General features: G+C 44.2%; 1 protein-coding gene across 1 annotated transcript in view; it reads right to left on the bottom strand.

The window, feature by feature from the left end:
• The window catches only part of SHROOM3 (shroom family member 3), a gene marked incomplete at both ends in the record, with an annotated part of 152,941 nt that overhangs the window by 86,093 nt on the left and 54,245 nt on the right, over positions 1–12,603 (bottom strand). The gene's annotated exons all lie outside the window — the stretch shown is intronic.

Raw genomic sequence — 12,603 nt, 5'->3', positions numbered from 1 at the left:
ATGGCAACATGAAATCAAAAGATGAGAATTATTCACAGTAAATTGTCTCCCTTCAGTTGTCACCCCCAACCTCCTGCTCCAGCAAAGCGGAGTCAAAAACTGCATTGGAAACAAAGCCCTCCTTTTGTTCTTTAAAGACTAGAAGTCTTTTTATATTTAAATGAAAATCTGTCAAACTAATTAAGTGAATATGTAACGGTCTCATTTTGTACTCATTAGAGAACATCGTAATGGCCATAAATTCCTCTGATGGAGCGTGTATGTGTGAACATGAATGTCTGGTAATGTCTCATAAACTTCAGGCTGGACTATGGCTTTTGTCTTTAATTTAGACCTTGTAAGACAAACAAAAGCCCCAGTATTGCTTAAATTAGATGCAAAGTGCTATGTTACAGCAATATCATAAGCACAATTCTTGGGCACACAGACAACCCAGGGGACTCGAGTGATGGTTCCCACCGTGACCGCAATGTGGCCCTTGTGTAGGTCTGTAATGCGATGCATTGTCCAAGATGATGTACAATTTTCTGCTTGAAGATATATGGGCAATACAGCTGTTACCGTGGATTGCTCTGAATATACTGTCAGTATAATTTCAATGGGATGTGACATTCTTGGCATTTTTTTGCTTTTTGATATCCATAGATAAAAGGAAGAAAAAGAAATAAAGAAATATGGACAAGCAGCACTGAAATAAATGAGCCTATATTTTATCTCTCTTTATAATTTGCATTCTTTTTTACTTGTTTGTCTTTAGCAAAGAAACTTTCCTCATGTAGTGATGATGGATTAACTCTTGAAATGAAACTGGGTTGGAATTAATACAGATCCCAGTCTGTTTTAATGCAGGTAAAGAGACAAATGCAGGGGAAAAAAGTCAGCATCAAAGACCATCTAATGCTACATGTTGGCGCTGAGGTGGAAAATATTCCAGAACAGTAAGAACTCTGGAGACCTGCTGCGGTGCAGGAACAGCAACAACAGCAGCTAAATTTTAGATAGAGAAATGGACTCCTAGGCAACATGAGACAGAGGATACAGACAGCTCGTCTTCTCAACTCAAGCTAGAGGCACAGTGTTCTGTGTTTAAACATAGATGGTTGGTAAACTCTTGGATGGGACCTGGCTGCTAGGGGACGACTAACACAGACCTGGTGATCACCATGGTCCCCAGCATCTCCAGCTGCAACAGCTAGGACAGACTTGGAAGTTTGGACCAGCAGTTCTCCTACCCTGGAGCCAGGTGTATGTGGAATCACCATGACATTTCCTGTCACAAGGGTTTTGTCCAAGCAGGGCTGTTCAGGGGCTCTTTCCTGAACCTCCTCTACCAGACACTGGCTGAAACAAGGTCTCAAATTGGGTGAATCAGTAGGATAGTACAGTATTATGTCATGCCTTATGAAGCCAGGAATTGCGAAATATTTCTGGTGATGTCAGAGGCAAGGAATGGATGACTTCCATAGCCTCAATCAGTAGCTGTTCCTAGAACTGGGCAAATAGGAAGCTTTAAATTTTCTGCAAAAAGACAGATTTCTGCTGGAGCAGCCTCACGCAAAGTTGTGAGATGAGTGGATGCTCTCTTGATGCCATGGGCTGGATTTTCAGGGGTAAAGCTGTGCCAGGAGCCGTGATGGGAGCGAGTGATCTTTACAGGAAGGAGAAACCTGAATATCACAAAAAGTCTATACCCCTTGTGTTATTCTGAGGCATTATGTTCCAACTGTGTAAAAGCATGAATAGACCCCCAAAAGCATATGAACAGGTTAATAGTCATCTACATGTCACAATTTTCTGTATATGCAGAATTTTGACTTGTCTCCTAGGCTTTGAATTCTGACAGCTAGAAAAGCAGACAGCTTCTGGTCTGCTGGTTCAGGAGCTGGAGCTTTTAAGCAGGTATTGTACGTCACATCAGCTGGCAACAGCACTTCATCTCGGTAAAGAATCAAATCTGCATTTCTGGTTTCATTTTAAAATGTTCTTCAGAATGGTGCAAAGTACAAAACTCTATTGTAATAAACACTGAAAAGAGAGAATGAGATTGAAACTTAATAGCGCTCAGTCACCTACAACCTTACTGATTCCACTGTCCAAAAATAAAACCACCCAACTTTGCCTCTTTTCCTTATAGCTGGGGGATTATGGGAGTGTCTCTGCATGGATGAAGGATCTTATTCTGCATTACAACAGCTTTCAAGTACAGAATACAGCAAACCAAAGAAACAAAAGGTCTAACTTGATGCTAAGGTAAGTTAAATTGAGTTGGATTTTCTGTCTACCCAGTGCAGCTCATAACATCTGTTTTCACATTGCTCTTGTTCTTTGCTTTTTCCATCTAGACTGGAAATACTAGCAGCCTCATGCCTGTAGTTCAAGCTGGCAACTAACAGACCACGGTCCCCAACTGCTGAAAAAGAGTTTCTGGGAAAGAAGAAGAGGCTAAGGATGAAGGGAGCATTGCAGAACCCATTAAAATACCCATACTGGCTCACTGAAGAAATAAGCATGACTGAAGACACCAAGTGCTTGATTTCAAGTATTGTGTTCTATGCCTTACTCCCCTAGTTCCTCTACAGGTCATTTACTGGAAAGAAAAGGCTGTAAGAGCCTGGTTATGATCGAGTAAGCTCCTGATTAAAGCTAAAGTCTAAATCTCTTGTTGCAGCATTGCCATTTTCCCTGAATGAGATCAAAAGTAAAAGAAAAAGACATATGAGGAGGTGAAAGGCTAATGGCTCCTGAAAATAGTTTGGTGGTGATAAGGCTGAGATTATTTCTTCGAACAACATTTCTCTCATTAAAAGCAGGTAGGTATCAGATTTTAATGACTTGTTTTTTCCCATCCCGGTAGGACCAGCAAGACTTTACTTCCCTGTTCTCCACAGCTGTCTTGCCGAAGAAATGCTTTACCCGCCTTCTTATCATGGTTAAATGATACCTGTACTTGAAAGCAGGATTTTTACCCTTCTCTACAACCTTAGGAAAATATACCTAGTTCTCAGAGAGCTGACAGGAAGGCAAATCACCTACTGCAAACTGACAGCTGTCAAGTGATAATAAATACCTGTAAGAGGAAGAGTTTCATCCCCCACCATGTACCTATCAGCTTTCACTGAAATTATACCCTTCTCCCTGTGATCAAGCCACTGTAGCTGTGTGCCCAGCCTCAACCACAGCCTTGAGCAGTGAATGGGGGGTCTGCTGTTCTTCCTTCCCTCTCCTGTTGCATGATGTCTCTTCCCAAATGGCATGAAACGCCTGAGAGATTTCTTTTCGGTTTGCCAGTTCCTTGACTCCCTCTTGCCTGTGGGGGCTTCTCTGCAAGCTTCTGTATCTATTGTAGGCTGTTAGGCATGGAAGTACTAAAGAAATCAATGTATTGTTTGGAAAAATTAAATAGCCCTAACTTCTGAACGTCTTGCCTCAAACCTCTTGAAACTCTCACGTAAAATTACAACATGTAATTCCTTGTTTTAAAGGAATTAAAACACTTGCTTAAAACCAATCCACGTTGCTGAGTCACAGCAAGAGGTTGAGCAGGAATGAGGCCACGGTTACTTGACAGCCAGAAAAAAAAGTTAAGGTGTGGGGAGAAAAGATGTCTGCATTTCAGAAGTGAATTTCCAGGGGAAAGGAAGGAGTAAAACCATTAACTCAGACAGACAGACAGTTCCTAGCCCTGCTGCCTGAATAAAGGCTCTTTCAGCATTAACCCTTCCCGGCAGCATGCTGTCTCAACACAGTTGTCTTTAGGAGACAGAGTTCTGATGTGGCAAAATCTTCCCTGGCATAAAAGTTTGCATGTCTCAGTAACACCAGTGATGCTGAGCAACGTATAACCTTTGAGAATCTGGTCCCATCACTTCACTATGCAGCAAAGCCCCTTAGCTAGAACAGAAGTGTTCCGGGGCCTGAGGAAAATGACAGGCACAACAAATCAATACAGCGGGGTAATTTACACCAGATATCACCTTGGCATCTGTAATCATAAGGCAGAAGTGGTCTCTGTTTTACCAGGAACAACGAGGTGGCTACACATCCACTGGAGACTTTATTGAATATACCTCATGGCAAATACAGATCCACTATTTATTTGAATAGAATGAGATTTTGGCAATTAATAATGAATTACACATGTCAGCTCATGTTCCTAAAATGTCACAGCTCAGAAAGGAAAACGTCTCCCCAAACCAAATACAAGCTGAGCTCTACAAGACCCTTTTCTCCTTTAGCATGCATCACTCTGTAGCAGGAATCCCAGCCCCGTTCCCCCTTATTCATGAGTATGCGTATGCAGGAGCGGCGAAGAGGGCAAGGAAGAATTTCTTTATGAAAAAAAAAAAAGCAGCCCCATTCCTGAGACGCCGTTGCTATGGGCCTGCGGGGTTCACAACAGATGGCAGCGAGAGCCATCCCTGCGCCTCGCTCTGAAGCTGTCCACTCAAGCATACCATTCGCATTCCCCACATACCTCCCGCCCCACGGCTTTGGCACAGGGCGGCCCGTCCCCCTCGACGCCCCGCCAACCTCTCTCCTCGAGGTGCCTGCACCAAGCCGTGGGGTTGGGATGCAAGCAGCGGGCCGACATTCAGTCCTCCCGCCCCCTCCATCCCTGCACTTTCCCACAACTGAGTTGTGATATACAATTTCCATACTTTATCTTCTGAGAGTTTGAATCACTGGGAGAAAGCGGTTTGTTAACCCGAGGCTCAGTCCTGGACACTACTGATTTCTGCATCCTCTCACTGAATCAGAGAGAAACCAGCCCCTTAGGGCCTGATCTAGCCCAGGGCTGTGCATCTTCCTGCTCCCTGGACGGAGAAGGCTGGAGTCTTCAGGATAACGGCTTGAGGTGAGGAAGGCTGGACCAAGGCAGAGACATCCTCTTCACTGCAGAGGACATCATCACATCCAAAACACTTTAGGAGAGCACAATTCAGAGCCATGGTCACTGCCAGAAAGGATTCACTGTGTAGCGTATGTTACTAACAGCTAAAAAGTGTCAGAGAAAGTGTGCAGAGGGAAAACCATGTAAAGATGGAGTGAGAAGTATCAGGTGGGGAAAAGCATGATTTAGGCAGCAGAGATGTGCAGGTGTAGAGAAGACAGACACCGGAAGCAGCAGCAATGAACACCAGGTACAGCATTCAGCCTTGCTGCTCCATTTAGTCTACTGTAGGGCAAGATTATCTGCAAGAGCCCTCAAAATAGGCAAAACCCTGTTGAGAATCCTCGCTGCTGGGGAGTTCACGGTCTCAGCCTTCCTCTCTGTGCCCTGCAAAATCCTGCCTGAGAACCAAAGCGTGCCTCGGACTGCACAGCAAAGCCTCCCCAGCTCCCGGGGCACAACCAGGCTAAAGAAAAGTCAATCCACCATCACTCCTGCACACACGTTTGACACTTACTCGTACCGTTCTGGTCTCCTAAACCCAAACAACAGACGTGTTGGCTTTGCAGTAAGGAATTTGAATGTGATTTGCCTGTTGCTTGCTGATCACACGTAAGAGGGCTCTTTGGGGCTTATTTGCATTTGGCTGCTTGAGTCACTGTTGTTTTCTTCTGGATTTTTTTTTTTTTTGGTGAGGAGGTTACAACAACGATGGAGACAAAGCGGCAGATGCTGTAGGCTAACCACGAAGAGCGGCGCTGGACGTGTGCAGCTGGCCATTTGCATTGTGCTGAGCTGCAGGGCTGCTCCGAGGCAGCCTGGGAAATGTGCTCGCTGCTCATCGGCAGGTTCAACCAAAATCCTTCGCCGCTCTCCTTTATGGCAGTGACTTGCCTAACCCTCCTAAATGTTGCCCTTCCAAAGCACCGTGGGATAAAGTTATTTTCTGGTTCATTTTTCTTCTGACACAGACAAGGAGCAAGCATTAAGTTTGAGAAAAGAGTATGACTTTTGCTAAAAGTCGGTTTGTGCGACTGCATGTGCAGTCTTTTCTGTGCAGGCATGCAGGAAATTTTCCCTCCCTCTCACACACACAATAGTTTAGATTTGGTATTTATGAGCTTAAGTTAGAAATAAAGGAGGAATGAAGTTTCCAGGTGGCTCTTTCTTTCTTTAATCTTTCCTATGTTTCTCCCCCTCTCTTTTCTATCAGTCTTTAATCAAATTCCTGCTGTTACTTTTATTGAACAAAGGAGATGCTGGCACAGCCCTGAAGTGCCTATGCACATGGGTTGCCCTATAACAGCCAAGTTGCTACGATTTATTGTTAAATGGTCCCCCCAGGCTGCAATTTCTAAAAAGCAGAAAGAAACGTCCAGGCTTTGGCAACTGAGGTAAATGTTAATATCTGGTATTTCTTCAGCCACTTGGGTTTCTATGAGGTATTGCCTTTAACCCTTTGAAGGCTTTGAAGAAAGACTTATCTTTAAGAGACTATAAAACAGACCAGAGCAAACAGCAACATCACCCCTAGATGATTTTTTTCAACTCGTTTGAAGGAGGTGACCACCAAATCTCTTTAATTCAAGCATCTCTCCAAATTTCAGATACTACGTACATCACCCTTCTTCACATTATATACTAGAGAGCACTGAATCACTCTGCTCAAATTCTTCCCAGGAACAGAGAAAAAAATATGTCTGGCTCATCTAACAGCCTGATATGAAGACCACAGGAGATGTCAAATCACTCAAGCAGGTAGTGGATTAGGACCCAAGCTAATGCCTTGCCCGTACATGACTGTCCACACGAATTTACAGCTGAACACTCTGTTTGCAATACCGCCTGCCTGCTGTCCCCCTCAGGAGAGAGTCACAGCATGCGAGAGATGCAAGCGGGGAAGAGCTGACGCTGTCCTCTGCGGAGCTCCCTGCAGTCTCGTGGTGTACGTACATGGGTCCTCCAGTGAAGGAGAGGAGGTTCCTCACATCACTGCAACTTGGGAACATGCCCACCCATGCAGGCATCAATCAGACCATGCCTCAGGATGATGGGATCTGTGCTGTAAAACAGCCTCTTCCTGTATGCTGTGGATCTCTGTCAGCTCCACTGCCTCAGAAATTTCTAGGGCTACTCACATGCCGACTAGTTTTGCCCCTGATGGCATGTACTTAAGTAAATGTGTACTCCTGAAAGCAGGCAAACGTACGCAGGCAGGAACATACGCGCGCTCACCTTGCACATATCTTCCTCAGATGGGACAGCTGGCTTGTGAGGAGCCAGTGGGGTGCTCCAGGGACTGAAGCTGACAGCACGTGGACAGTCTTTCCCTGGCCAGATGCTTCTTGGAATTTGGTTTTAAAGAGTCAGCTCAGGCAAGGCAAAAGGAGGAAATCTGAGGCAATTTAAAGCGACTAGAAATTTGCTACTGTAATTTGCTACGGTTCTAGTTTTATCATCCAAATCACCCTGCTCTTTAAATATTGGAATAATGAGTGCATATTAGGCAAGGCAGTGTGCTGCACTCACAAGTCATGGCTGCATCTGTACTTCAGAACAGGCTGTTTCAAGTTAATTTCCTTAAGCAGATAATCTACAGCCAAAAAATACTCCATTTTACATAGACAGGGACACAGACCCCAGTGTTCCACTAGCACCACTTCAACTTGCACTGCCAACCTTCACTAAACAGACTGGTTCACCACATTGTAGAAAAAACACACAGTTACAACAATTTCAGCTGAAGGACACAGCTAAAGGTTTGGCCCATATTCACAAAAAACCCCCCACAAACAAGCCTAAAGTTAAAGATATCCTACTAGCAATGAAGCAGGTAATGAGTTTAAAGATTAGTTAATGGGTTTACTAAAGGAGTTAATGCCTCAGGACATAATAAAAATCAAAGTTCAATGAGCTTAGTTTTATGATTCATAACCTATCTAAAAGGGCGTATAGGTGTGTATAATGTATGATGGGTCTTCAGTGAATGTAAATGTGTGCAGGCCCATGCCTATACTGGAGCTATACCGATTGCCATCTCTTAAGAATCTGTCTCTTCCACATTCTCTTTCTGCTATCTATCTGCAATGTTACCGTATTAATCAAACACGATTATATCCCCGACTGTACAGCTAGTCCATCTGTATTAAACATTGATGCCAAGTGTTGGCCTGGTTTAAATAACTTTAAATAACTCTCAACTTTTAAAAAGTGAAGGCCAAAAAGAGTGCCACTTACTTGAGCAGAGACTCTTCCAGACTATAAAACTGTAAAATGCACCCGACACATCACGGTGTGTATGTGAGTCAGATCCTCTGCTCATGAGACTCAGTGTCCCAAGTGCATGACATTATTATTAGCACCCTTTGACACCAAGGGAGGGAATGACCTTAAAATATGCTGTACAACTCTGGGGGCTCTTAGAAGTTCACCTCTCCTGTGAGCTTCTGGCACTTCTCTAGCCTAAAGCCCAACAGATTTGCTTACACCGCTCAACAGCTTCACCAGTGACAGAACCTGAGCAGCGGTGCAGCACTGGCTCCCTGTTTGCTGCAAGCACTTACAACAGCTGCTGAAGAATTCCCCATGACACTGCCTGAACACTCATTTGCTCTAAAGTTTATGATGCTCATGACATTTAGGACCAGCAGAGTCCTTAAGACTCCTGTCCTCTCACTCCCAAAGCCCTGCCGCGAGGTCTGACTGCCTCTGCAGGCACAAAGCTGTGCCTGGATTGCTTTGCTATAGCTGTTGAGAGGCTGCTTACCTTTCGAGACACGAGACCAAGTCTCAGGTATTCCCATCCTTGCGGCGGAGGCAGCCTGCCATTTGGCGAGCGCAGTCCTCGGAGGAGGGAATGGCACTACCGCCTCGGAAAGTGGAGAAACAGGAGCATAGCGATTAAGATAACAAGTTGCAGATACAGGTGCTGTGCACAGAGGCACCTCAGGACTAAGCCCACAGTAAAAAGCAGGAGGTTTGCTCAGCAGAGGCAGCTCAGATTACTGCCCTCCTACCAAGCAGTCGTCAGCAGGCCTGACAGACAGGAGCAGAGACCGTGAGGAAAGGGGAAATTTGCTGACTGAAAGTGCAAGTCAGCTCTGTCCTGACTTCCCAGCAGATTGGTGGATTGGCCCCCTCTTATAATTAGCACAGGGATTTGGGGGAAGAGAGAAGAAAAGAAACTAAATTCAATAAAGAAGTGTTTTCAGCCAGCCAGGAATTATTTCTTGTTTCTCATGAAATTCACCATTCAAAGTTCATTTGAAAAAAGTAATTCAAAGTTGAGACTGGGGGATAAAAACCCACAGTGGAGGAGAAGTGTAGCAGGGACATCAGTCTGCTGCTCACTGGCCGACAAGTTAGGGCACAGTAATTTGACTGCACATTCAGCGTTGAAAAAGGCGCCCACAACAGTTCCCTTCCGCCAGCCGTCCGCTCTGTGGGTCCCACTGCCTCTTCTCCTGTGCCAAAGCACCAGGCCTGTGCCCCGGCAGAGGAGAAGGCTGTGGGCTCGTGCCTCTGTACAAAGTCCATGGAAATATCACAGAAAAGTATGTGGCCCTCAACACACTGGACCCATCTTGACACAGAGGATGTCAGCCTGATGCAACCAGGTAGGTTCAGTTACCCTCCTCCACCCAGCCAGGCTGTGTTAGCAACCAAGAGAATGCTGAAAATGTACATTAAATATATGTTACATATATTAAATTAACCTGCTTTTCCTACAGGGAGCAAAATGTTTCATTTCAGGCCAAACAGAACACACAATTTCACATCCATTTCACCCTAAATATTTTTTTTCCCCAATTTGGCCGTTAGAACAAAACATATGTTATTCACAATCTCACCCATACTTTTTACCATAATTTCTCCAACTTCAATGTCCCCATGTGCCAACGGATCTTGAAGTAACTTCAAGAGTCTGCATACATCATCCTCTTCAATGCAGTTCACTTCCTGACACCCTACAGGCAGGAGGGCTGTATCTCCCTTTTCTAAGGGAGGCGAGTATAAGCAGTAATGCCACATAAAAATATCTCTCAGCAGGAGGAAGCAAACCCAGTGCCCCAGGCCCAATATGGCAGGAATCTCCCATCTCCCCAAGACACAGGACGGCACTTACTGCCTCCATTCTCCTCTTGCAATTTCACCTCATGATAGCAATAATTTTTAAAAGCCTGGTAAACACAGAAGACTAAGAGGTAAGCCTGAGCTAAGTTAATTGGCTCTTTTCAGAGTCTGAAAAATGTATTTTTTAACTAATATTTCTGATTTTAATTAGCTTAGGCATTCTTTAATAGGAAAAAAAGTTACCGTGTACTTACACAGGTAAAACCTCCATTAAAATGTTTTACATACATGTACTGGAGACAGACCCTGTCTCCCTTCTAATGCCAAAGTCAAAGCAGGCAGAAAGCTAAGGAAAGAAGTATGGGGGGAAAAAAAGGTTCTGTATTCCAGAGTTATTGGCATAGCCAGTGTTTTGACCAGGTGCACACACGTGAAGACTCTTTGTCCACCTGCATTTGTGCGAGTGAGTTAGACTGCCTTTCGCTACAAGCAGGAAGATTCATGCATTTAAAAGACCATTTGATACTACTGTCTGTGCAGTTTCTGCTCTTCATTATTCTTTTGACTGAAATATTCCATTTATCCAGCCACAAGGGAGAAAAAATACCATGGGATTTTGATGACCCATACAAGCCCCTGCCTGAAAAAATTTAAGGTAGTTACAGTGACCACTTCACATGTGTTTTCCTGAAGTAAATCCAGGCAAACTCCATTTTTATCAGTAAGATTACGTTAGCATTTGTTAACCTTTCCTAACCCCACCTCCCAAAGGAAGCCTTGGATCAAGCAGGAAAAACATTGAGAAGTTTTTGAGAGATCGTTTTCTATTCCTGGACAACTAGTGTAGCTGAGCAAAATTAATATTTAACCCAGCTAAGGATAGGTATACATCAGCATATATCAATGCCACACAACTTCCCAACCCCTTATAAATCAATATTTATAGTCAGCTCTTGAAATTAAAGCCAAGCAGCTGGAGCTTCTTACAATAAAGATGATGAAATTCAGTTATTCCCGGTGCTCTGCCTGCAGCTGCCCTGAGAAGCTGTCACCCTGCAGTCCTTCGCACCTGTACAGGTAACCAGAACCTCACGTAAGTCCAGGTATTTGCCCTATTGACTAAAGGTCAGCCTAGACACGATCACAGATACCGAAGCGAGGCACAGATGACTTGGAGAACACATGCTTGTTTGTTCGAGTGTTCATACTATCGTGATCTGATCCAGCTCCAACTTAATCCTCAGGAAATTCCAAAAGAAGGAGATTTGCACCCTAAAAAGCACTTTGTATGGCGCTGGTAGAGATTTCCCAGCCTTTCCAGTGTCACTTTCTGACAAATCAAAACACAGTTTGATTATTGCCTGAAGAAGGCAAACTAATCCAAATGCGCTCGGTGAAAGAAGCAGCTAATGCAGAGTGGCAGTGGCAAGAAATTGCTGTGTTTCTAATGCAGTTTCAGGTGAGGGGTCAGTCTTTAATGTCCTATATAGGATAACACATTATGGTGGCTGGAATTTTTTTTTCCCAAGGCATTTTCTCCCTGTCCCCATCAGTGGCCTAAATCTTTTTTCTCAAAAATTATATCTAGACCTTCTTCACATTTACTACTAACTGTGAGAAATTTCCTAAAAGCCTGGCATTCCTAAGCTGTAGCTAATTAAATCCTAGAGAGTAAGCCTGTTGCCAGTGATTTCAAAATTAAATTCTGTTCACCTCTTAGCTGTCTGCCCCGTGTTTCTCATTGACCCTTCTTAATGAGATAGGAACTACAAACATTTTGATGAATGCACAGAAAACTCTTCTAATGAAAATACTGATGCTTGAGATAGTTAAAGACTTACCAGCTTGACCCAACTCACTAGCAAATTTTAAAGCCTTTGCTTACCTGGGAACAGGTTGTACAGACCTCGGAAATACTGTACGAACAACAGGTCAGGACCCTGATGGGCTTTGGCTGGTCACACCCATTTGCATCAGCTGAGGAGCTGTCTCTTCATGTAAGACACCAACTGGAGGTTCATTTTTTTTAGAGTGTTAAAAAGATGCACTTTAAAAGCCCCCCTCCCTATCCCAACATCTCATGCAACAGAGCATCAGAGGCACCTGGCAGGTGGGGCACTGAGAAACAAGGAGACATGGCCAAGGGCACACTGGAAAGCTGTGGAGTTCACAACCAAATGTACAACAGTGCCAGTCACAAGCCTACCCTGCCAGCCGTCTACCAGTGTTAATGCCAGCTTTGGCCTCTGAAGCTGTCAGTCTTAAAACTTCCATGTGCATGAAACCTTCCTTTCTCCTGTTCCCCCAGTCATCATCACTCAACAAAAAATAACTGCACCGCACAGCAGCTCTTTGGAAACACACTCCTGCATTGCTACAGAGTGGGGTGTGAGCCAATGCCTATTCTAATTAATTTCATTCACAAAACTTGGATTTATTCGATGCAATTTTTTGGCACGCTGTCAAATATGACACAAAATTACATTAGTGTCTATAAGAGGAAAGGATTAGTCCACAGAATTCTTTGAAGAATTGTGTTGGCACTTGGCTTTTTGTAAAAATGCCAGCAGCTTCCCCTCTCTCTAAGGGAAATCACTGCTCAGTGAGGGTCTGAGCCAAAGCCTTTCTGAACCTGTGGG

This window comes from Phaethon aethereus, assembly GCF_964289735.1.
Source record: "Phaethon aethereus genome assembly, chromosome: 4".
Taxonomy (NCBI): domain Eukaryota; kingdom Metazoa; phylum Chordata; class Aves; order Phaethontiformes; family Phaethontidae; genus Phaethon; species Phaethon aethereus.
The sequence above is the reverse complement of the archived record's forward strand: the minus strand, read 5'-3'. Positions and strand labels throughout refer to the sequence as shown.